General features: G+C 44.5%; 18 non-coding genes and 3 pseudogenes across 18 annotated transcripts; all 21 read right to left on the reverse strand.

Annotated features, from left to right (window-relative positions):
- Nucleotides 1-17,473: 17,473 nt before the first annotated feature.
- Nucleotides 17,474-17,582, reverse strand: LOC114921132 (5S ribosomal RNA; annotated as a pseudogene).
- A 143-nt stretch (nucleotides 17,583-17,725) lies between these two features.
- Nucleotides 17,726-17,844, reverse strand: LOC114921141 (5S ribosomal RNA). The gene has a single exon (XR_003809432.2). It is a non-coding gene; the product is annotated as a 5S ribosomal RNA (ribosomal RNA).
- A 161-nt stretch (nucleotides 17,845-18,005) lies between these two features.
- Nucleotides 18,006-18,114, reverse strand: LOC114921139 (5S ribosomal RNA; annotated as a pseudogene).
- A 143-nt stretch (nucleotides 18,115-18,257) lies between these two features.
- On the reverse strand, nucleotides 18,258-18,376 carry LOC114921131 (5S ribosomal RNA). The gene has a single exon (XR_003809427.1). It is a non-coding gene; the product is annotated as a 5S ribosomal RNA (ribosomal RNA).
- A 143-nt stretch (nucleotides 18,377-18,519) lies between these two features.
- On the reverse strand, nucleotides 18,520-18,638 carry LOC114921140 (5S ribosomal RNA). The gene has a single exon (XR_003809431.2). It is a non-coding gene; the product is annotated as a 5S ribosomal RNA (ribosomal RNA).
- A 161-nt stretch (nucleotides 18,639-18,799) lies between these two features.
- Nucleotides 18,800-18,918, reverse strand: LOC114921138 (5S ribosomal RNA). Its single transcript, XR_003809429.2, has one exon. It is a non-coding gene; the product is annotated as a 5S ribosomal RNA (ribosomal RNA).
- A 161-nt stretch (nucleotides 18,919-19,079) lies between these two features.
- Nucleotides 19,080-19,198, reverse strand: LOC136178202 (5S ribosomal RNA). Its single transcript, XR_010665598.1, has one exon. It is a non-coding gene; the product is annotated as a 5S ribosomal RNA (ribosomal RNA).
- Nucleotides 19,199-19,359: 161 nt separating this feature from the next.
- LOC114921135 (5S ribosomal RNA) lies at nucleotides 19,360-19,468 on the reverse strand (annotated as a pseudogene).
- A 161-nt stretch (nucleotides 19,469-19,629) lies between these two features.
- Nucleotides 19,630-19,748, reverse strand: LOC136178207 (5S ribosomal RNA). The gene has a single exon (XR_010665603.1). It is a non-coding gene; the product is annotated as a 5S ribosomal RNA (ribosomal RNA).
- Nucleotides 19,749-19,909: 161 nt separating this feature from the next.
- Nucleotides 19,910-20,028, reverse strand: LOC114921137 (5S ribosomal RNA). Its single transcript, XR_010665589.1, has one exon. It is a non-coding gene; the product is annotated as a 5S ribosomal RNA (ribosomal RNA).
- Nucleotides 20,029-20,189: 161 nt separating this feature from the next.
- Nucleotides 20,190-20,308, reverse strand: LOC114921133 (5S ribosomal RNA). Its single transcript, XR_003809428.2, has one exon. It is a non-coding gene; the product is annotated as a 5S ribosomal RNA (ribosomal RNA).
- A 161-nt stretch (nucleotides 20,309-20,469) lies between these two features.
- LOC114921136 (5S ribosomal RNA) lies at nucleotides 20,470-20,588 on the reverse strand. The gene has a single exon (XR_010665615.1). It is a non-coding gene; the product is annotated as a 5S ribosomal RNA (ribosomal RNA).
- A 161-nt stretch (nucleotides 20,589-20,749) lies between these two features.
- LOC114918292 (5S ribosomal RNA) lies at nucleotides 20,750-20,868 on the reverse strand. The gene has a single exon (XR_003806900.2). It is a non-coding gene; the product is annotated as a 5S ribosomal RNA (ribosomal RNA).
- Nucleotides 20,869-21,011: 143 nt separating this feature from the next.
- Nucleotides 21,012-21,130, reverse strand: LOC114918293 (5S ribosomal RNA). The gene has a single exon (XR_003806901.2). It is a non-coding gene; the product is annotated as a 5S ribosomal RNA (ribosomal RNA).
- A 161-nt stretch (nucleotides 21,131-21,291) lies between these two features.
- LOC114918311 (5S ribosomal RNA) lies at nucleotides 21,292-21,410 on the reverse strand. The gene has a single exon (XR_003806915.2). It is a non-coding gene; the product is annotated as a 5S ribosomal RNA (ribosomal RNA).
- Nucleotides 21,411-21,571: 161 nt separating this feature from the next.
- Nucleotides 21,572-21,690, reverse strand: LOC114918320 (5S ribosomal RNA). Its single transcript, XR_003806916.1, has one exon. It is a non-coding gene; the product is annotated as a 5S ribosomal RNA (ribosomal RNA).
- Nucleotides 21,691-21,851: 161 nt separating this feature from the next.
- Nucleotides 21,852-21,970, reverse strand: LOC114918294 (5S ribosomal RNA). Its single transcript, XR_003806902.2, has one exon. It is a non-coding gene; the product is annotated as a 5S ribosomal RNA (ribosomal RNA).
- Nucleotides 21,971-22,131: 161 nt separating this feature from the next.
- LOC136178195 (5S ribosomal RNA) lies at nucleotides 22,132-22,250 on the reverse strand. Its single transcript, XR_010665590.1, has one exon. It is a non-coding gene; the product is annotated as a 5S ribosomal RNA (ribosomal RNA).
- A 161-nt stretch (nucleotides 22,251-22,411) lies between these two features.
- On the reverse strand, nucleotides 22,412-22,530 carry LOC136178227 (5S ribosomal RNA). Its single transcript, XR_010665626.1, has one exon. It is a non-coding gene; the product is annotated as a 5S ribosomal RNA (ribosomal RNA).
- A 161-nt stretch (nucleotides 22,531-22,691) lies between these two features.
- Nucleotides 22,692-22,810, reverse strand: LOC136178231 (5S ribosomal RNA). The gene has a single exon (XR_010665628.1). It is a non-coding gene; the product is annotated as a 5S ribosomal RNA (ribosomal RNA).
- Nucleotides 22,811-22,971: 161 nt separating this feature from the next.
- LOC114918013 (5S ribosomal RNA) lies at nucleotides 22,972-23,090 on the reverse strand. Its single transcript, XR_003806656.1, has one exon. It is a non-coding gene; the product is annotated as a 5S ribosomal RNA (ribosomal RNA).
- Nucleotides 23,091-23,137: the final 47 nt, after the last annotated feature.

The raw sequence follows: 23,137 nt of genomic DNA on the forward strand, positions 1-23,137 counted from the left end.
AGTGAGTCAATTTGTCTGGTGTCATCAGGAGACACGGCCACACAGAGCTGAGTGTCATCAGCATAGCTGTGGAGAGAGATTCCATGCCTCCTGATGACACCACCCAGGGGTAACATGTACAAATTAAAAAGTAATGGTCATAAAATCGATCCTTGTGGTACCCCACTGGAGACCTCGTATTGTTTGGAGGTGTAGTCTTCTATCGATACAAAACATATTCTGTCACACAAATACGAGGTGAACCAGTTAAAAACATTTCCAGATAGGCCTACATGCTCACTTAGTCTATCTAAAAGAATCTGGTGGTCAACAGTATCGAAAGCAGCACTGAGGTCGAGTAGTACCAGAACAGAAGGCTTGTTGTTGTCTAAGTTTTTTCTGATATCATTAACTACTTTTAGCAGGTCTCAGTGCTGTGGCGTGCCCTAAAGCCAGATTGAAACATTTCTAATGTAGTGTTTGAGGTTAAAAAGGCACTCAACTGATTAAAAACTAACTTCTCTGAAATTCTGCTTAAAAATGGCAGGGTTGAGATGGGTCTAAAGTTACTAGGTATTAAAATATCCAGGTTCCCTTTTTTTTTTAAAGAGGTTTAATTAAGGTAGTCTTAAAATCGATAGGGACGACACCTAGCTGTAAGGAGTGATGGGAATTGGGTCAAGGGAACACTTGGATGGCTTAAGTTCTGTTACCTCTGTCCTGAGTGTTGCAGCATCAACCAGGGCAAAACGTTCCAACTTGACATCACTGATTGTACATGATACTGGAAAAAGTGTGGTGTGCTTGCTTTGCTGACACATACCAGACCTAATGTCAACTATTTTATCCCTGAAGTAGCCAGCAAAAACCTCACATTTAGATCCTGAGAGCAATGAGCTGTTATTGGTTGTGGGGTGTAACAGAAAAGATGTCTGGGGTTGTGAATGTTGCTGTGAAGTGTCTTAAATATCTAGGACAGAGATATTATACTGCTCTTTAAGTTGTATACTGCACACATCTGGAAAGAATTTGTATCTGATAGAGGAGTCCCCTTCAGTTGAATGCTCAGGTGTTGTTGGCAGGATGAGTGATGACTTGCCAGGTAATGCCTAAATCCAAGATAGGATCCCCCACAGTGAAAGGTAAACAAGGGGACCCCTGTGTCCAGAGAGATACCCAAGAACAGAAAACAGATGTCCTCATGTGTCCTGTGACATTATGTATAAATAGCACTCTCAATGTATGGTGGAGAGAGATCATTATTGGCTTCTTGACTCTCCTGGGCAGACATGTTCAGTGATTCTGCAACTTGTTAATAAATCATTCTGTTTAAAAGCAAGTCAGTCTCAATTTCTTCATCATCAAACATATCATCAACAACAGAAATCCACATCAGCTGTTTATCAGGTTTGAGAAATATTCTTACAATATTCTTGTTGTAGTCTTTTATTGCTTCTACGAGTATATTTTTATCAATTTTTATTTTTGTTTTTCGCCACCTGCGTTCAGCAATTCTGCAGTCTCTCTTAAGTGCATTGGTTGCATTGTTTTTCCATGGAACAAACTTTTTTGTATTACCTGTCTTTGTTGTGATTGGAGCGCAGGCGTCAAGCACTGTCCTCAGTTTATAATTAAAATCGGTAACAAGTTGTTCACAGGATGATGGTAAGGTGGTATTTATGTAAGCTGTAAGATGTGATGTAAGAGTTGTGGCTACTTCAGGGGTAATGTGCCGTTTGTTAACTGTACGTTCTATTGCACCGGGAGGAGAGTGATCAAAACAGTTAAAAAACACACAATGATGGTCAGACAGAGCCAGGTCAGTGATGGATGAACTATTTATGTTTAGGCCATATGATATAATCAAATCGAGGGTGTGTCCATGTTTGTGAGTCGATGTATTGACATACTGTTTAAAACCCATACATTTTAATAATTCTAAAAACTCTTTGGCTCTGGTATCTGCCAGTATGTCAACATGTACATTAAAATCACCAATTAAAATACAAGCATCATAACTTATGTGAATGACAGATAAAAGATCAGAGAACTCTGTTAAGAAACAGGAGAAAACTACGTTGGGGGCTCTGTATACTGTCACTGCCAAAATATGTGGCTTACAGAAACATTAAAAACATAAAAAATGTTGCATTGTATTCAAAGGAACAAAATTCTCCAAAATCTGTCCCTAATTTTCAGTGCCTCTTTATAGATAGCAGCTGTTCCACCGCCTCTCTTTCCCTCTCTGCAGGAAAAAGAAAAGGTGTAGCTGGGTGGACAAGCCTCGATGCATCTGTGCCCAGCCAGGTTTCGGTCAGGAAAATACAATCCAGGTTTTGATCACTAATGAGGTCGTTAATAATAAATGATTTGTTTGATAATGCCCTTAGATTTAAAAGAGCCATTTTCATTTCTGCACATTTAATTGCTGACAAAGAATTTATGTTTTGGGATCTTTTACCAGATTATTGAAGTTTGGACCCTTTGTAGTTCTACTGAAGAAGTGACGGGTGGAGATGATGGTTTTAACAAAATCAAAAGTGGTAGAAGGGGTAAGAGGTCATGGAGAGATACACTGCACTATATTTTGGGCAAGCATCTGAGAGCCCCTGTGGTTTGGATGAAGTCCATCACGTTTGAAAAACGCTGGACGGCCCCAGAAAACATTGAAATTGTCAATAAAGGTGACCTTAACCTTATCACTGATGGATTTTAGCCATAAGTTGAGCAAAAACAAGCAACTGATTTTTTCAATGCCTCTTTTGTGAGTTGGAAGAGGTCCTGATATAGCAATATTTTTTGCAGTTGCTTTCAGACTGGAAATTAAAGTTGTAAAATGTTCCTTTAATATTTCGGACTCCCGGTGAGATGTGTCGTTGCTGCCGATGTGTGCCACCACAGTACTCACGTTACAGTGCTTTCCAAGCACGGCTGGAAGCTGGGTGTTGAGGTCTAACACTCGGGCTCCAGGGAAGCACTGCGGTGGTTCCGTGGGAGGTGAGCGAGAGCCCCCGGACGATGGAATCCCCAATCACCACGCTGCTGAGTGACGCCGGTCGGGGGACGAGTCTGGGCTCAGAACCGTAAAGCAGTTTTCCAGCCTGAGTTCCGGACGAGATGGTAGGGGACGGAGGATTTCCGTCCGTCCTCCTCGCCGTCCTCTGTCACCCACCCGCTTCCATGGGTGGAGGAAGGACCGGAGGAAAGTGCTCCTCCGAGAGAATTTCCATACATGGCTCTCGGTAGAGTCGTTGCAAAGAGAGCAGAGTTTTGTGTTCCCAAACTGGCTGATCCGATTAACACTGTAGCATTAAAAGTGTCCTGAAGTTTTGATGTCTCTTTTAAAACAGCGTTTAGCTCTGTCATCTGACGAAGCTTCATGTGCATTTCAATGAGCTTCTCCTGTAGTTCATTTCTTCTACCGCAGTTAGCACATATAAAATTGTCTGTAAAATCCTCAGAGCTGATGATTAAAAACATTTCACATAGTTCACATCTTTGAGCTCTTTTGTTCTCTGCCATAGTTGTAGCTTCCATTTCAGAACAGGATCCACACAGGTAGCAGCAGGTAGGCTACTCAGAGAAGTGTCAGAAAAATGTTAAACTAGTCTAACCCTAACCCTATAGACACGGCTTCTAACACAGTTTCAAATGTTTTTTCAAAAGTTTTTAAACCAGCTCACTAAAGAAGGTCAATAGATGCTCATCAAGGATGAACAATTTAAAGCAATTTAAAAACAATTTAAAACAAAACCGAGAGCCGATGCCGGCAGCATGAACCATGGACCATGTTCTGTGTTCCTCGAGGAGGAGGCCACATGGTCCTGGGGGAAGGTAATGTCCAGCACGCTGGGTGCCCTGCCACCATTTCAAAACAGCAGGCTAGCTCCTCCCTTGGGGTGCCAGCCAGCATCTGTTGCCCACAGGACAAGTTATCGCCCTCAGAGGAAAAGACAGTTTCTCCATAAACGCCATCCTCTGCCTCTTCATCCCCTACTACCTTTCTTTAGCACAGAGAGAGGGGAAGCTGCCTGGTTAGCTGCAATGACGTGAACACAGGCTCCTCTTCTACGTGCAGGCATTGAGAAAATCCACGCACAGCTGAGGGCCCTTCAGGATATCAAAAATAGTGCATACACAGCATACATTTATTGCACCCAATCTCCATATGTAAACTCCAGCTACACAAATTGCCACTTTGGCACGCCATACATATCTGTGGGAGCAACTAGTGCATAGCTTGTGTTCATGTCAATGGAGTTTACAATCTGTGTCCATCTTCTGCACGTATTGAACACTTATGTTGTGGGTGATTTCAATTGAGAAATATGGAAATATTGAGATGGATGTCCGCCGTAGCCGACATCGCCTGCGCCTGACTCACTGGCCGCAACCGTGCTTAACTAGTGTATGGTCGGACCGAGGGCGTTAGCTCACGAACCGTGAGCAATACACCGACTGGGGGCCTGTGTCTCTCAGCCCATGTGACACAGACCTTTATCCTCCCCTCACTGTTTCAATAATTAGGGGAGGTACAGACTTGAGCCACCCCTGCCTTCTCACTACAGCAGCCGTAGGTTTAGGGCGTGTGGCTGACTGTGGGCCCTGTTCTGGAGCAGTGGGACTGTCTTAACTGCTCAAACAAAGCAATCCATACATGAACAAAAACCATGTGGGAGGGGAGTATTCAACCCCACAGCTTCTACACAGAGCTCCGCCCCTGCCTACTACATTTGCCATTGTGACATAGCAACCCAGGAAATGCACTCACGCTGTTATGTTTGTAGCAGTAGCAGCCTTAGCTACCCACCGCTACTTATTACCTTATTTCCCCTGGGGGTTAAACGGGCAAAATATTTATTTATTGTCTGAGCAGCGTTTATGCACTCGTTGGCACTACGAGGGGCCCCGTGTCTGTGTGTTTGTTTTCTGCCGTATGAGCAGAGAGAGGTGCCCGTCATGCACGCCAACGAGCCAGGTTACCCTGTAACCTGTTGCCCTAAATGTCCTGAATGGAATCAATTCCCATATTGGAAATATGTTTGGTGAAGGGACAACCTCGATACGATAGAGAAATCTGTTTTTCAGAAAAAAGGACTACCAGGTAGCAACTCGGTTTTACCTCTGTTTCAGGAGTGGACTTGTAATGTTTATGTTTTATGCATGTGATGTTGTAGTTTGGTAATGTTCTGTTTGGCCCACAAGGGGGCCCTCTGGGTTGATGTTGAGAGATGTGTTGGAAAACGAAGAAGAATAACGAGGCTATGAGAGCCGTTACAGGTGAATGTGATGCTACCTAAAAAGCTAACTAAAGAACCTTGAAATCATACTCCGCTGTGTGGAATCTTATTCAGAAACTTTACACTGGCGACGAGGACTAAACTGTTTGTTTTCCCCCACAAACATGGCTGCTTCATTGCCGTTATTCCCTGCCTTCGATATCACTGAAGATCAGAATTTGTCTGTCCAATGGAAGAAGTGGCTACAGCGTTTTGAAAACTTCATAATTGCGCTGGATATAAAGGACGATACAAGGAAATGTGCAATGCTTCTACACTATTCAGGAGAAGGTGTACAAGACATATTTGATACACTCACTGACACTGGGGAAGCAAAGGATTACAAACGCGCAAAAGACAAACTCAGTGAGTACTTCTCTCCAAAAATTAACATAGCATATGAGACTTACAAATTCAGACAAGCTAAACAACTAGCAGGCGAAACTCTTGACTCTTATCACAAAAGGCTGCGGCAATTAGCAGCAACCTGTGATTTTCCTGATGTCGAAAGAGAGATCAAAACTATGATTATTCAATCGTGCACATGTAATAAACTGCGGCGTCAGGCACTACAGAAACCAGAGATGACGCTGACAGAGCTCCTCTCACTCGGCAGAACCATGGCACTTGCTGAGATTCAGGCAAAGGGAATGGAAGAAACCCAACAAAGTTCAGCTCAAGGGAATTCAAGAGAAGATGTTCTGGCTGTGGATATGGGGAGGGGAGTTCTGGAAAAAAAAATGCTACAACTGTTCTGGTACTTTTCCCCACTGTGAAGGAATGCTGTGCCCGGCACGGGGGGAAACATGCAATGCTTGTGGAAAACAAGGGCATTTTGCAAAATGCTGTCACTTTAAGCAGCCACAAGGTGGCATCAAAGGTCAACATGAGTGCATTATGTACACACCAGTGGAAACAGTGGCATTTCACCTCAAACAACAAGTAATACAGACACAGAGTCTTCTGAACAATATCTTTACACAGTTTCCCGACCAAAAGCAAATATCCCACATGCAAAGATAAAGGTTAGTAACTATAATATAAAAGTGATGCTTAACTCAGGAGCAACTGCGAATATTATTGATGAAACAACTTAGCAGAGTTTTGGGACAAAAACTTACTCACTTACCAAATGCATGGTTCCCATCTTTCCATATGGTTCACGCACACCACTGCCTTCCATTGGAAATCACGTGGATCACAGCTCTGGTGGAATCTAAGTCACAATTTGCAAATGCAACATTTCACGTGTTGAAAGGAAGTAATAGCAGTTTACTAGGCTATGACACTGCTAGTGAACTGGGACTCATCAAAGTTGCCAATGGACTGCACACATCCCCACAAAGTCCATTGCAGCCCATAACAACCCCAATCAAAACAGAGGTGACTGCAGTGGATGATTTCCTCAGTGAGTATGCTGACCTTTTTCATGGGGTGGGCAAAATGAACGACTTTCAGGTCAAATTGCACATAAGGAAAGATGTTCATCCAGTCACACAACCTCACAGAAGAGTGCCGTTTCATGTAAGAAAGTGAATTGAGGATGAATTGCAACGTCTAGAGGACCTTGACATCATCGAGAAGGTGGATGGTCCTACTCCATGGGTTTCTCCAATAGTTCTGGTTCCAAAGCCAAAAGACCCGCAGGCAGTGCGCATTTGTGTGGACATGAGGATACCAAATCAAGCTATTGAACGAGAAAGACATCTCACACCTACAGTAGATGATGTGATACAATCACTTAATGAAGCCAGGTTCTTCTCAAAACTAGATTTAAACTGTGGCTATCATCAACTAGAACTGGAGCCATCCTCGCGATATAGCACAACATTCTCCACTCATGTAGCACTCAGACGTTACAAAAGGCTGAGTTTTGGAGTTTCTTCAGCTGCAGAGATGTTCCAAAATGCCATTCAACAAGCCCTGGATGGCATCCCAGGAGTTATCAACCTAAGTGATGATATTTTGGTGTTTGGCAGAACAAGGGTTGCCCATGATCAAGGTCTTAGAGCAACATTTCAGAGATTGAAGGAGAAGAATCTGACTCTCAACAAGGCCAAGTGCTCATAAGCACAAACTACTCTGGACTTCTTCGGATACACATTCTCAGAGGGGGGATTCTCTCCTGATCCCAAGAAGGTTCAGGCGCTTCATGACGCTGCTGCCCCAACCAATGCTAGTGAGGTCTGCAGTCTTCTTGACATGGCAAATTACAGTGCCCGTTTCATCAAGGATTTTGCCACCATAACTCAACCTTTGAGGGAATTTACGAAAAAGTCTGCTTGTTGGACCTGGGCAGAAGAGCACCAGAAATCTCTCAATGACATGAAACAGAGTCTGACAAGCGATGCTGTGATGACCTACTTTGACCCACACAAACTAACTGAACTAGTTGTTGATACAAGTCAAGTAGGTCTTGGAGCTGTATTGGCACAAAAAAATGGCCCCAGTGAACCAGCTAGAGTGATAAGCTATGCAAGTAGAGCGCTGTCCCCTATTGAACAAAAATATTCACAAACAGAACGCAAAGCTCTTGCCATTGTGTTGGGCTGTGAAAATGTCCACATATATCTTTATGGAGCACCCTTTACCCTTGTCAGTGATCATAAACCTTTGGAATGGATTTTCAACAACCCCAAATACAAACCACCTGCTCGTATCAAGCGATGGAGTCTATGTCTGCAGCTGTACAACTACATAGTCCGTTACAAATCTGGGAAGGACAACCCAGCGGATTACATGTCACGCCACCCTGCACGAGTATCACATACCTCTCAAGATGCTTCAAACAATGAAAGACAAGCAGAAGAATATGTAAATTTTGTTACTGCAAATGCTGTCCCGAAGGCAATGACACTGGCTGAAATTCAGGATGCAACCAAAGCTGACCCTATGCTATGCAAGGTCATTCAACTGATCAAAGACGGCTTGTGGGAGTCACTGTCTGAAAAGCAGGATTTAGCTGATGGGGTTGATGTCGCTACATTAATGTCATTCAAGAAAATCAAGGATGAACTGACGGTTATTGCTACTGATGACACTCTCCTTCGGGGTACAAGGATTGTCATCCCTCAGTCTTTACAAGTCAGGGCAATATAAATTGCTCATGAAGCAATTTATTTTTGCTCAGAATTTTACAGGCTTTCGCTGTGGATAATATGGAGAGCCTCTTGGAGGCCTACAAGGCCTTCCCCTCTGTGGAGGAATTTCTGAAGGATGAGGATGTAAGGGTGAGCCTCCACCCTTCACCAATTGTAAACCTGCAGCAACATCTTGATTTTATTCATGATGTTGATGGGGTTGTGTTTGAGCTGCAGGAACTCACAGCTGTGAAAGAGGGGGTGCATTTTTTGTCTCTGCCCGAGATGAAGCCCCACATGCTCCAGAAGCATTTTCACATTCTCAAAAAACATGTGTGTCTGCAGGACTACAGTTCCTCTGAATTCAAGGCACTGCAGAACTGCTGTGGTGTCTATATAGCCGTAGTCGATGGGGGATACTTCCTCAATCTGTCCGCTATGCCCAAAGACCCGAAGGCATCAAAGACTTGGCTGCAAAGGCAGGGGGATTATACGGGGCTCTCTGTGAAGATTCTCTATTTCCTCTGCTGATTGTTCTTTGACTCATTCCTTTGATTCACATAGTTTCAATATGAATATATTCTGTGTGCTACCACGAGCGGGCACTATAACCTTGATATTTATCCTGATTTAAGACAGTAAGCTATAAGAGTGCCTGTTATTGTGCTTTTATGAGACCACGCCTCCCGATGACCTGTGCTGTGATCGAATGTGTGAGCTTCTGTGATAATGAGACAGATGGGGTACACAGCACTGCTGCAGTTTGGACTGATTTCAGGTTGAGTAGAGCTGACGTGATATGAACAAAGATACCGTGTAAAACATGCAGAACAGGAGGAAGACACACTCACTGTAAATATAGCTGTAGAGATATAGCAGAACTTAGCATTAGCTTCAACACCTGTTGGTACTGTGAGGAACAGAAGGTGACTGAGGGCGCACTCACACTAGCAAATTTGTCCTGCAGAACATCGGAGAACACGAAGAACATGACAACTTCTTTGTGGTTTATTTTGAGTCATGTTAGTCAGATACAGCCAGAACACGTCGGGATTTCTTGATAATGAAGGCTTTCCGCTGTGTACCCATGTGCTTGTTCTCGTGCATGAACTGTATCGTGCTGAAGCACACCTCTCCGAAGCGTGCCAGGGCTGACGAAGTGTACGGTACGGATGGATCACACTGGTCAAACGAACTGGACTTTAGGGGCACAGTACGGATTGCCAGTGTGATCGCGCCCTAAAGCATCAGGCAGGATAAATGGGGGCCTGAACACTGTATGAGCACACTATGGAGTTAACATTAGCAGCACCATGAACTAGCTAGCTTCAGTAGCTGACTACAGCTACACAGTTAAAGCTTCTTCTTTACTAATAAAAGATTCTTACACACACACACACACACAATGTTTGATTCTACATCTGATGGAAAGATATTTTGTACCTCCATGTTTACCACTGTTGGGGTTGTATCAAGTCAACTTTGGTTATATTCTTTAATAATTATATTTAATTATTAATGATATAAATAAAATTATAATTAAACTATGTTTAATCTCGTTTGGGGTACCACCCTGTAATCAGGGAAATATAACCAAAATCTCACTCAAATCAGTCTCAAATTAGTTACTCAATTACTAATATTATTAATAATTAATAACTATATTTAATAAATTGAAGGCGTGAAATCCGTACACAAAGCCTTCGCACCCAGCTTATATCACGATGCAAATACACCAGGAATCACAAACAACTGCTCTCTTAAAATTATAACAGAATTTATTTAAACAAAGCAACATCAATCCAAAATCAATGAACTTAATTAAACAAATAACTATCATAAACTAATCTAAGCAAACAAACATTATCAAGCAAGGCTTGAGGAAGAGGTGTAAAGGTGTAGTTGTATGTGTGTGTGTGTGTGTGTGTGTGTGTGTGTGTGTGTTTGTGTCTGTGGATGAAAGAGAGAGAGAAGGGGGAAGAGGGGGAGATTGCTTTGTCCCACGTGGTCGCCCTTCCGATGGCGCACATTTAACAAAGACCTAATGTGGCCTTAATGTCTAAAAGAGACCGAGTTTGGCCCTACACGATCTGTGTCTCTGAGGCGTCTGAATGGCCGCGAGTGTATAGATCTCTGTGTGTGTGGGTGTGTAGCCTATGTGCGTAATGGCGCGGTGGTGGAGTTAGTCTCCAGATGTGCGTCTACACGGGAATCTGTGTATGTGTGTGTAGCCTATGTGCGTAATGGCGCGGTGGTGGTTAGTCTCCAGATGTGCGTGTACACGGGAATATGTGTGTGTGTCTGTGTGTGTTAGTAAAAGGGGGAGAAAAGAGGAGAGTAGGGGAGAGTAGAGGAGGAGAGAAATGCGTGCCTGAAGAGGTCGGATCACAGTCCGAATCCCGCGCCACAACTCGGAGTAATTCCCTTCATTCACAGAAACAAACCAATGGCCGAATTCAAGTTAATACGGCTTACACTGGCCTTTCTGATCAGAAGAGTAATACCTGGTTATAACGCTGTTTTACGCTAAACACATATAGGGTTTTAAATAGGTAAAACTCAGGATGCAGTGGTCCAACAAAGAGAAAAATTACAGTTTCTGCATCAATCAATCAATGGTAAAAACACTCTCTAAAGCTAATTCTGCCAAGACCTAATTAAGCCTCACTTGTGAATCGCTTTGCCCGCGATTGGTGAAGGAAAAAGGAATCCGGCGATAAAACAGATCTTGTGTCCGTCCTGGTGCAGAGGCGTCTGATGGCGGTGAGGGTCCCTTATGGCAAGAGCAGCTTCGTTGGTTCTCCGTCGAGTGGAAAGATGTCCGTTAATGTCCTTTCGTTGCAGTACAGAATAAGACTGTTATCTTTCTGATAATCTGTTATAGTCTGACGCTCTCCAAAAAATGAGATGCGTTCACTGGAAAATCCGAGCTCGGAATTCAGAACATTGCTGGCCGCGGATTACCTGCGTGCCAAAACTTAAAACAAAGGAAGATTGTTGCAGGAAACAGGAGGTGAGCTTGTGTCTCTGAACACTTAAAGTCAGTGCGTGGAAAGAGAGAGAGCAATGGAAGTCTTGGAGTTTTGTAGCCTGGCCTGCTTCAGGGGGGGTCTACCTCAGGTCCCCTCCAATGAGTAGAGAGAGGTTCCGGTCCCCCCTTACTTCACGCGTAGGTGTGAAGTACTGCAGGGGATTCTGGGATTAAGAGTCCTTTTAGGCCTCTTTGTGATCTCAGTGAATAACTCAAATGAGGCTTCTCACAGAGGTGCAGGCCCAAATCCATTGTTTGACTGTCCTAAGCCTGCGTGGCCCAACACCACCTATAACTTATCCCACAAATAATCTCTATAAACAGTCATCAGTTTATTAATGCATATCTGTAGAGCAGGGAGCAGATGTTTACTGTCTCAAGAGTTGTTGTTTTTATTGTCATACGAGCCAACAAAGACTAAACACAGTGACGCCATATTTTATCTAAACTGAGTTCTGCTCTGAATCAGACTTTGTCACATTTGCTTTACTTTATATAAACAGATCAGAGAAGAATTTCATTTCAGTGAAAACTGCTTTTTAAATGTGTTATGACTCAAACTGCAGTGACTGCACTCTAACTGTGTCATCTGTCATCTACCTGCCAGCCTCACATTCATTCAGCAAAATACACATCTGAAGCTACACACCTCAAGTTTCATCAAGGCTAAGCTAGCTGCTCTCATAGCACAGTTAGCCTTAGCTAAAGCTGCTAGCTTAGCTGCTAACTGATCTCCCCCTGGCTGTTATCGGTAAATAGAAACTACCTTTTTATATAAACTCACATCTTGTGTGTTCAGTCTGTTTTTCTACACAACTAAATGAAGCAACAGCTAAATGTGATCAGGATGAGAACAGTTCAACTGCTAAAGATAACTAGCTTAGCATAGATCTCAGTGACCTTTGACTGGAGGGGAATTCATGTGATTTGGTGCTTGAACCACCTTTATATCAGAGATTTAAATATCATGATATGATAATGATTTATTCCATAGAAATATGACTCAGAGATACATTTAGATGTAAATCAACAGTTTGAGCTTGTAGCAGCTTTTTTATCACTGATGTTCACTCATTAAATGGACCTATTACAGCCTCTCTACCTGTTTGTCTCCATGGAAACTTAAAATGCTTTTTCCGGTCCATCTACCACCCACTGTAACCTCCCTCGCCCTCCTCTCCTACCTACTGCTACCTGCCCTCCCTCCTCCTCCTCCTCCTCCTCCTCCTCCCCTGTCCTCCCTACTACCTTACCCCCCCCAACCTGAACCCTTGTTGTCCCCCTTCTTCGTCCTCTCCCTTGATTCCTCCTCCCCCTACTACCTCACCCCACCCCTCCCCTAAACCTAACCTTCGTCGTCCCCCTCTGCTGAAAGCTGAAAACAACCCCAACATCTGACATATCCATCTCTTACACCACCAGGGCCTCTGTGACGGCACATGGCTCCCCAAGTAGGCCGGAACCACACACACACCCACGCACTAACAGAAAGATACAGGAATGGTCGCTGGAGGTCCGGAAGAAGACACTCATTATAGGTGACTCCAACCTTTCCCGGATCCCTCCTTTCACAGACCCACACATACAGGTAGACAGTACACAGCAAAAATTGGAGAGTTGAAATTTCAGGGTTAAACATTTCAGAGTTGATTTTTTAACTCCCAATGTGTGATTTTAACTCATTCTGATTGAAATGGTGTTTAGTGTTGGGGTTGTTTTAAAGTGTTGATCCATTAGTGTTGGTCAACTGTAGTCCAACTCTGCAGAGAGTTAATTAATCCAAGCTCCGCCCAGGTTTCCCGCTCAGTTCACTTTGTCAGTTGGAGACACAGAGAAGAGTTGTGAAAATGTTCCTAATCTGCAGTTTTACATGGTAAGTAAAATACATGCTATAATGTAAAAAAGTAATGCGATTCTATGAACAACTGTAATATACTATATCTGTGGAGATTGTCTACTTTAAAAGGACTTGTGTGTTGCCATCAGGGGCATCGTAGTGGGGGGAAAAGTGGAACTGACTACCCAGGGCCCCAGTGGGGAGGGGGGCCCTTCATGGGCCTGAAATAAAAATCTATTTCTTATTTGGCTTTTTTTCTCTAAGTTATATTTGATATCAACAGATTCTTTGTAAACTATCAATTCATATTATATAAATGTTGTCGCGCTAGCAGCAAAACTGAGTCCGCTACTTCAGCCCATAAAACAATATTTTGAACGTTAGGTGAGACAAATGACAATGCAGTGTAAGAAGAATTAAAGCCCCTGTAAACCAAAAAAAAAAAAGTTTTTTGTTTTTTATACAAAATATGAATGTATTATTAACCACTAGGCCAAATTTCAGCAATGAAAAAAACTTATAAGTTTATAAAATTAAGCTTCAAAATCATGAAAAATGTTGCTGTTCTCTCTCCTCTGGGATGCTGTGGGCGTGTCCATGGAATGCGCCGAAGCCACGCCCACTGGCGGAGAGACGTTCCCTTCCCATATCCCCCCCTCCCTTTCCATGTCCCTGACCGTCTGTTTTATTGAAATGATTGAGTCTGCTATGTCCCTGTTTGGTATGCTGTATGATTGTGTTTGCTCTATGATAGTTCCTATTACTTCCCTGATTCTATTGGCTATTGTTTTTGCTATGATTTTGTAATCTGTGTTTAGTAAACTGATTGGTCTGTAGTTGTCCAGATTTTTATTGTCCCCCTTGTTTTTGTAGAAAATAGTAACCACCCCCTCCCCCAAGCTTTTCGGTATGCATTTGACTCTCTCAATATATTTACTTAGTTTGCCTAGTATGGGTACTAGCTGTTCTTTGAAAGCTAAATAAAATTCAGCAGTTAGGCCATCGCTACCAGGACTTTTGTTTCTGTTTAAACCCTCTAGAGCGCTTTTGATTTCTCCGTCCGTAAACTCACTTTCACACCATATTTTATCCTCGTCGCTAAGTTCCTTCTTTAAGGCACCCACAGCTCTGTCCGCGCTCGCACCATCACACTCCTGTCTCGTGAACAGGCTTTCATAGTAGCCTTTGACCGTTTTTAATATTTCAGTTTTATCCGTCACCCTTTCCCCTGCTGCGTTCACTAATTCGTTTATTTCTGTTTTTATTTGCTTTTGTTTCTCCAGACCCAGGAAAAAGGCTGTGCTCCTTTCCCCTTCATACAAATATTGTATTTTGCTCCTAATCGCTGCGCCCCTACATTTTTTTAGTTCGAACGCTTTTAACTGCTCTTTTAAGCGTATGTATTTTTCTGCGCAAGCATTATCTGCACTGTCGAGCAATGTTATTTCCTCACTTAGTTGTTTTCTTAGATTCTCTTCCATTTGATTTTCTCTCCACTTTTTCTCCTTACTATAGTTAATGCACTTTTTTTTGATTCTGACTTTTACCCCATCCCACCACACATTCATATCTTCATTCTCCCCCCACTCATATCCCACATCATTCAAGAATTTTTTCATGCTTTTCACAAACGCATCATCTTCTAGCAGACTTCCGTTAAAGCACCATATCCCTCCTTTACGTGAATCAGTTTCTTTTCCAAATGTGATTGTCATTCCTGCGTGATCGCTCCACGTATTGGTTTTATACTCAGCGCTTTTTACCCACTTCACCACCTCACATGTCACCAGGGAGAGGTCTATTCTTGATTGTTTCAGTCTGTTTAGCACGATTTGCCTTCTAGAGTAAGCCCTTTCCCATGGGTGCAGCAATCTCCATATGTCTAAGCACTGCTTGGTTATTATTAGGTCTTTCAGTGCCCCTCTGCTTACGTCCCCCTTGAACACATTATTTTTTGATACGTCTGTTGGCGTCATTGCCACATTGAAGTCGCCGATTATCACGCAGTTTCCTTCCCACCATTTGCTTATTTCTATAAAAAACGTTTTCCTTTCTTTTTCTCCGTTCGGCGCATATATATTTATAATTCTTAAATTTTTTGTTTCGTACATACAGTCTATAACTATAACTCTCCCCTCTTTATCCCCGTACACCAAATTAACCCCTGTTACCCGATCCGTTTTGATTAGAACCGCCACTCCTCTCGCCCTTGGCGTACCATTGGAGCTAAAGATTTGGCCCACAAAGTCTTTTTTAATGTCTTCTACCAGGGAATCATCCCACCTGGTCTCCTGCACACACAGGATGTCATTTTGCCAGGAAAGCATGGATTGTCTCTTTTCCTTGCTTCGTAGTCCATTGGCGTTGATAGAAAATAAAATTAAGGCCATTATCAAAAAGGAAAAAAAAGAAAAACAAACGGATTTACCAGGGTTATTTCCAGCCATTATTTGTCTTTACTTTTTAATTTTTTAGCCAACTTCTTTCGTTGCCCCAAACTCAGTCTTTTTTGCGCGCTTGCCAGTTCACTAACATCCATTTCGCTGTCCGTTTCGTTTGGACTGGCGCTTTTAGTCAGGTTGTTTGCCCTGATTTTACTCCCTCCCGCCTGCCCCGGCACCCTCTCAGGCACCTCCCTCCCCTTTGTGCTCATGCTTACCCCTGGTTCTCCGTCCGTTCTGTCTCCCTTTTTCGCTTTCTTGCTCGTTTTCCGCTGCTTCTGTTGTCCCCCTCCTCCAGCCTGCTCCGGCGTCTCCAACTCGTTCTCTGCCACCTGCTCTCCTCCGCTCTCTCCGCTCTGCTCCATTTCTCCTCCGCTGCCCTCCTCCTCTCCGGTCTCCTCCTCGCTTTCTCCAGTCACCTCCTCCTCTCCTTCTGCCGCGTCCTTGTACACCTCCTCCTCCGCCTCATTCCTGCTCTCCTTTTCATTTTCACACTCGCAGTCATTTTCTCTTTTTCCACAGTTTTTACATTTTGCCAGGTTCGCGCTGCACTCACGTGCAAAGTGTCCCTGCACCCCACATTTGTGGCACATGAACTCCGGGCACTCTCGCAGGATGTGTCCCGGCTGGATACACATCCTGCACACTTTTTGCTGTCTGTCATGAATGACTCTGAAGAATTCGCTCCCCATCACTGTATTGAATTTTGTGGAGTACGGTAGCGACTGTACCTGGTCGTTGAACCGGACCCGGACAAACCTTGTTCCGTCGGCTATTGTTGTCCCTGGCCACATTCTTCTTTTAATCGGAGATGTGGGGTTCACTCCCCAGCCCGTCAGCTTCCACACGATTTCTGATGTAGGCCGGCAGGTTCAGAAAGGACACCACCAGCTCGTCATTGTTTAGTTCTCTGGCTACAACTCTTGTCTCTCCAATTTTGAAGCCGTCCAGCAGCCTTTCTTTTCCCTTGATGTTGCTCACTGTTACTTCCAGTTTTTCCGGCCCGACGGTTCTGCACGCCAGCAGGCCCCCGCAGATCATTTTTAAATTGTTAATCACCTGCTGTAGAGGCACTTTTTCCCCCACCATTTCAATGTTTAGTGTCAGTTTTTTTTCGTAGGCCACTTTTGCCTCTCTTGTCTCAGCTCCCTCTGCACCTCTCACACTCTGCACACCAATCAGTCCTTGATTGTCCGCAGCTGGGGCAATCAGCTCACTGCTCCTCTCTCTTCCTCTCTCTCCGTTGTCCATACCATTCCTAGTTTCGTTTGCCATGTTTATCAGTCCTTTTTGTCCGTCGTCCTTTTCGTTGTCGTTTAATCCGTTCCGTTGTTTCAATGCCGTGTTTGTCTGTCCTTTTTCTTGTCCATTATCCATTTCTTTTTCCTTTTCTCCGGTCCGTTGTCCTGTCATCTTTGTAATCCGTCCGTGTGTGCTTGCTAGCGGCCCGCTAGCAAACATTTAAGAAATCAAAGGTCTTCCCAAAAAAAGGGGTAAACAGGTAAGAAAAAAGCAAAAAAGAAAAGCAATCCCCCTCACAGTCCGTGACTGCTGGGGGACGATCACTCAAGATCTGAGGACTTTAAACAAAACAAGGCATATATAACAAAAATGAAAAATAAGGACTCCTGCTCTCTCTGGCACGTCTGCTCTCTCCGGGCTCCACTCTGTCTCTGCCGTAAACGGGGCGTGTTCAGGGTGGTGTGAACACCCATCAATGTGGGGGAGCAAATGCTCCCCCACATTATTGATTCTGGCTGAATTTTTGGACATGTGAATATGTCTCTATATGATGAAAGAAAAGCATATGATGAAAAAAATGAAAAAGCTTACAGCACCTGGTATTCCCAGGCGGTCTCCCATCCAAGTACTAACCAGGCCCGACCCTGCTTAGCTTCCGAGATCGGGCGTGTTCAGGGTGGTATGGCCGTAAGCCATTATTGTGTGCAGAAAGGGGCCTTTTAAAGATCTCATGCCCTCGGCCATAATGTGGGGGAGAAAATGCTCCCCCACATTATTGATTCTGGCTGAATTTTTGGACATGTGAATATGTCTCTATATGATGAAAAAAATGAAAAAGCTTACAGCACCTGGTATTCCCAGGCGGTCTCCCATCCAAGTACTAACCAGGCCCGACCCTGCTTAGCTTCCGAGATCGGACGAGATCGGGCGTGTTCAGGGTGGTATGGCCGTAAGCCATTATTGTGTGCAGAAAGGGGCCTTTTAAAGATCTCATGCCCTCGGCCATAATGTGGGGGAGCAAATGCTCCCCCACATTATTGATTCTGGCTGAATTTTTGGACATGTGAATATGTCTCTATATGATGAAAGAAAAGCATATGATGAAAAAAATGAAAAAACTTACAGCACCTGGTATTCCCAGGCGGTCTCCCATCCAAGTACTAACCAGGCCCGACCCTGCTTAGCTTCCGAGATCGGGCGTGTTCAGGGTGGTATGGCCGTAAGCCATTATGTTGTGCAGAAAGGGGCCTTTTAAAGATCTCATGCCCTCGGCCATAATGTGGGGGAGCAAATGCTCCCCCACATTATTGATTCTGGCTGAATTTTTGGACATGTGAATATGTCTCTATATGATGAAAAAAATGAAAAAGCTTACAGCACCTGGTATTCCCAGGCGGTCTCCCATCCAAGTACTAACCAGGCCCGACCCTGCTTAGCTTCCGAGATCGGACGAGATCGGGCGTGTTCAGGGTGGTATGGCCGTAAGCCATTATTGTGTGCAGAAAGGGGCCTTTTAAAGATCTCATGCCCTCGGCCATAATGTGGGGGAGCAAATGCTCCCCCACATTATTGATTCTGGCTGAATTTTTGGACATGTGAATATGTCTCTATATGATGAAAAAAATGAAAAAGCTTACAGCACCTGGTATTCCCAGGCGGTCTCCCATCCAAGTACTAACCAGGCCCGACCCTGCTTAGCTTCCGAGATCGGACGAGATCGGGCGTGTTCAGGGTGGTATGGCCGTAAGCCATTATTGTGTGCAGAAAGGGGCCTTTTAAAGATCTCATGCCCTCGGCCATAATGTGGGGGAGCAAATGCTCCCCCACATTATTGATTCTGGCTGAATTTTTGGACATGTGAATATGTCTCTATATGATGAAAGAAAAGCATATGATGAAAAAAATGAAAAAGCTTACAGCACCTGGTATTCCCAGGCGGTCTCCCATCCAAGTACTAACCAGGCCCGACCCTGCTTAGCTTCCGAGATCTGACGAGATCGGGCGTGTTCAGGGTGGTATGGCTGTAAGCCATTATATTGTGCAGAAAGGGGCCTTTTAAAGATCTCATGCCCTCGGCCATAATGTGGGGGAGCAAATGCTCCCCCACATTATTGATTCTGGCTGAATTTTTGGACATGTGAATATGTCTCTATATGATGAAAGAAAAGCATATGATGAAAAAAATGAAAAAGCTTACAGCACCTGGTATTCCCAGGCGGTCTCCCATCCAAGTACTAACCAGGCCCGACCCTGCTTAGCTTCCGAGATCGGACGAGATCGGGCGTGTTCAGGGTGGTATGGCCGTAAGCCATTATTGTGTGCAGAAAGGGGCCTTTTAAAGATCTCATGCCCTCGGCCATAATGTGGGGGAGCAAATGCTCCCCCACATTATTGATTCTGGCTGAATTTTTGGACATGTGAATATGTCTCTATATGATGAAAGAAAAGCATATGATGAAAAAAATGAAAAAGCTTACAGCACCTGGTATTCCCAGGCGGTCTCCCATCCAAGTACGAACCAGGCCCGACCCTGCTTAGCTTCCGAGATCGGGCGTGTTCAGGGTGGTATGGCCGTAAGCCATTATGTTGTGCAGAAAGGGGCCTTTTAAAGATCTCATGCCCTCGGCCATAATGTGGGGGAGCAAATGCTCCCCCACATTATTGATTCTGGCTGAATTTTTGGACATGTGAATATGTCTCTATATGATGAAAGAAAAGCATATGATGAAAAAAATGAAAAAGCTTACAGCACCTGGTATTCCCAGGCGGTCTCCCATCCAAGTACTAACCAGGCCCGACCCTGCTTAGCTTCCGAGATCGGACGAGATCGGGCGTGTTCAGGGTGGTATGGCCGTAAGCCGTTATTGTGTGCAGAAAGGGGCCTTTTAAAGATCTCATGCCCTCGGCCATAATGTGGGGGAGCAAATGCTCCCCCACATTATTGATTCTGGCTGAATTCTTGGACATGTGAATATGTCTCTATATGATGAAAGAAAAGCATATGATGAAAAAAATGAAAAAGCTTACAGCACCTGGTATTCCCAGGCGGTCTCCCATCCAAGTACGAACCAAGCCCGACCCTGCTTAGCTTCCGAGATCTGACGAGATCGGGCGTGTTCAGGGTGGTATGGCCGTAAGCCATTATTTTGTGCAGAAAGGGGCCTTTTAAAGATCTCATGCCCTCGGCCATAATGTGGGGGAGCAAATGCTCCCCCACATTATTGATTCTGGCTGAATTTATGGACATGTGAATATGTCTCTATATGATGAAAGAAAAGCATATGATGAAAAAAATGAAAAAGCTTACAGCACCTGGTATTCCCAGGCGGTCTCCCATCCAAGTACTAACCAGGCCCGACCCTGCTTAGCTTCCGAGATCGGACGAGATCGGGCGTGTTCAGGGTGGTATGGCCGTAAGCCATTATTGTGTGCAGAAAGGGGCCTTTTAAAGATCTCATGCCCTCGGCCATAATGTGGGGGAGCAAATGCTCCCCCACATTATTGATTCTGGCTGAATTTTTGGACATGTGAATATGTCTCTATATGATGAAAGAAAAGCATATGATGAAAAAAATGAAAAAGCTTACAGCACCTGGTATTCCCAGGCGGTCTCCCATCCAAGTACTAACCAGGCCCGACCCTGCTTAGCTTCCGAGATCGGACGAGATCGGGCGTGTTCAGGGTGGTATGGCCGTAAGCCATTATTGTGTGCAGAAAGGGGCCTTTTAAAGATCTCATGCCCTCGGCCATAATGTGGGGGAGCAAATGCTCCCCCACATTATTGATTCTGGCTGAATTTTTGGACATGTGAATATGTCTCTATATGATGAAAGAAAAGCATATGATGAAAAAAATGAAAAAGCTTACAGCACCTGGTATTCCCAGGCGGTCTCCCATCCAAGTACTAACCAGGCCCGACCCTGCTTAGCTTCCGAGATCGGACGAGATCGGGCGTGTTCAGGGTGGTATGGCCGTAAGCCATTATTGTGTGCAGAAAGGGGCCTTTTAAAGATCTCATGCCCTCGGCCATAATGTGGGGGAGCAAATGCTCCCCCACATTATTGATTCTGGCTGAATTTTTGGACATGTGAATATGTCTCTATATGATGAAAAAAATGAAAAAGCTTACAGCACCTGGTATTCCCAGGCGGTCTCCCATCCAAGTACTAACCAGGCCCGACCCTGCTTAGCTTCCGAGATCAGACGAGATCGGGCGTGTTCAGGGTGGTATGGCCGTAAGCCATTATTGTGTGCAGAAAGGGGCCTTTTAAAGATCTCATGCCCTCGGCCATAATGTGGGGGAGCAAATGCTCCCCCACATTATTGATTCTGGCTGAATTTTTGGACATGTGAATATGTCTCTATATGATGAAAGAAAAGCATATGATGAAAAAAATGAAAAAGCTTACAGCACCTGGTATTCCCAGGCGGTCTCCCATCCAAGTACGAACCAAGCCCGACCCTGCTTAGCTTCCGAGATCTGACGAGATCGGGCGTGTTCAGGGTGGTATGGCCGTAAGCCATTATTTTGTGCAGAAAGGGGCCTTTTAAAGATCTCATGCCCTCGGCCATAATGTGGGGGAGCAAATGCTCCCCCACATTATTGATTCTGGCTGAATTTATGGACATGTGAATATGTCTCTATATGATGAAAGAAAAGCATATGATGAAAAAAATGAAAAAGCTTACAGCACCTGGTATTCCCAGGCGGTCTCCCATCCAAGTACTAACCAGGCCCGACCCTGCTTAGCTTCCGAGATCGGACGAGATCGGGCGTGTTCAGGGTGGTATGGCCGTAAGCCATTATGTTGTGCAGAAAGGGGCCTTTTAAAGATCTCATGCCCTCGGCCATAATGTGGGGGAGCAAATGCTCCCCCACATTATTGATTCTGGCTGAATTTTTGGACATGTGAATATGTCTCTATATGATGAAAGAAAAGCATATGATGAAAAAAATGAAAAAGCTTACAGCACCTGGTATTCCCAGGCGGTCTCCCATCCAAGTACTAACCAGGCCCGACCCTGCTTAGCTTCCGAGATCGGACGAGATCGGGCGTGTTCAGGGTGGTATGGCCGTAAGCCATTATTGTGTGCAGAAAGGGGCCTTTTAAAGATCTCATGCCCTCGGCCATAATGTGGGGGAGCAAATGCTCCCCCACATTATTGATTCTGGCTGAATTTTTGGACATGTGAATATGTCTCTATATGATGAAAGAAAAGCATATGATGAAAAAAATGAAAAAGCTTACAGCACCTGGTATTCCCAGGCGGTCTCCCATCCAAGTACGAACCAAGCCCGACCCTGCTTAGCTTCCGAGATCTGACGAGATCGGGCGTGTTCAGGGTGGTATGGCCGTAAGCCATTATTTTGTGCAGAAAGGGGCCTTTTAAAGATCTCATGCCCTCGGCCATAATGTGGGGGAGCAAATGCTCCCCCACATTATTGATTCTGGCTGAATTTATGGACATGTGAATATGTCTCTATATGATGAAAGAAAAGCATATGATGAAAAAAATGAAAAAGCTTACAGCACCTGGTATTCCCAGGCGGTCTCCCATCCAAGTACTAACCAGGCCCGACCCTGCTTAGCTTCCGAGATCGGACGAGATCGGGCGTGTTCAGGGTGGTATGGCCGTAAGCCATTATTGTGTGCAGAAAGGGGCCTTTTAAAGATCTCATGCCCTCGGCCATAATGTGGGGGAGCAAATGCTCCCCCACATTATTGATTCTGGCTGAATTTTTGGACATGTGAATATGTCTCTATATGATGAAAGAAAAGCATATGATGAAAAAAATGAAAAAGCTTACAGCACCTGGTATTCCCAGGCGGTCTCCCATCCAAGTACTAACCAGGCCCGACCCTGCTTAGCTTCCGAGATCGGACGAGATCGGGCGTGTTCAGGGTGGTATGGCCGTAAGCCATTATTGTGTGCAGAAAGGGGCCTTTTAAAGATCTCATGCCCTCGGCCATAATGTGGGGGAGCAAATGCTCCCCCACATTATTGATTCTGGCTGAATTTTTGGACATGTGAATATGTCTCTATATGATGAAAGAAAAGCATATGATGAAAAAAATGAAAAAGCTTACAGCACCTGGTATTCCCAGGCGGTCTCCCATCCAAGTACTAACCAGGCCCGACCCTGCTTAGCTTCCGAGATCGGACGAGATCGGGCGTGTTCAGGGTGGTATGGCCGTAAGCCATTATTGTGTGCAGAAAGGGGCCTTTTAAAGATCTCATGCCCTCGG

Source organism: Labrus bergylta, chromosome 24 (assembly GCF_963930695.1).
Source record: "Labrus bergylta chromosome 24, fLabBer1.1, whole genome shotgun sequence".
NCBI lineage: Eukaryota > Metazoa > Chordata > Actinopteri > Labriformes > Labridae > Labrus > Labrus bergylta.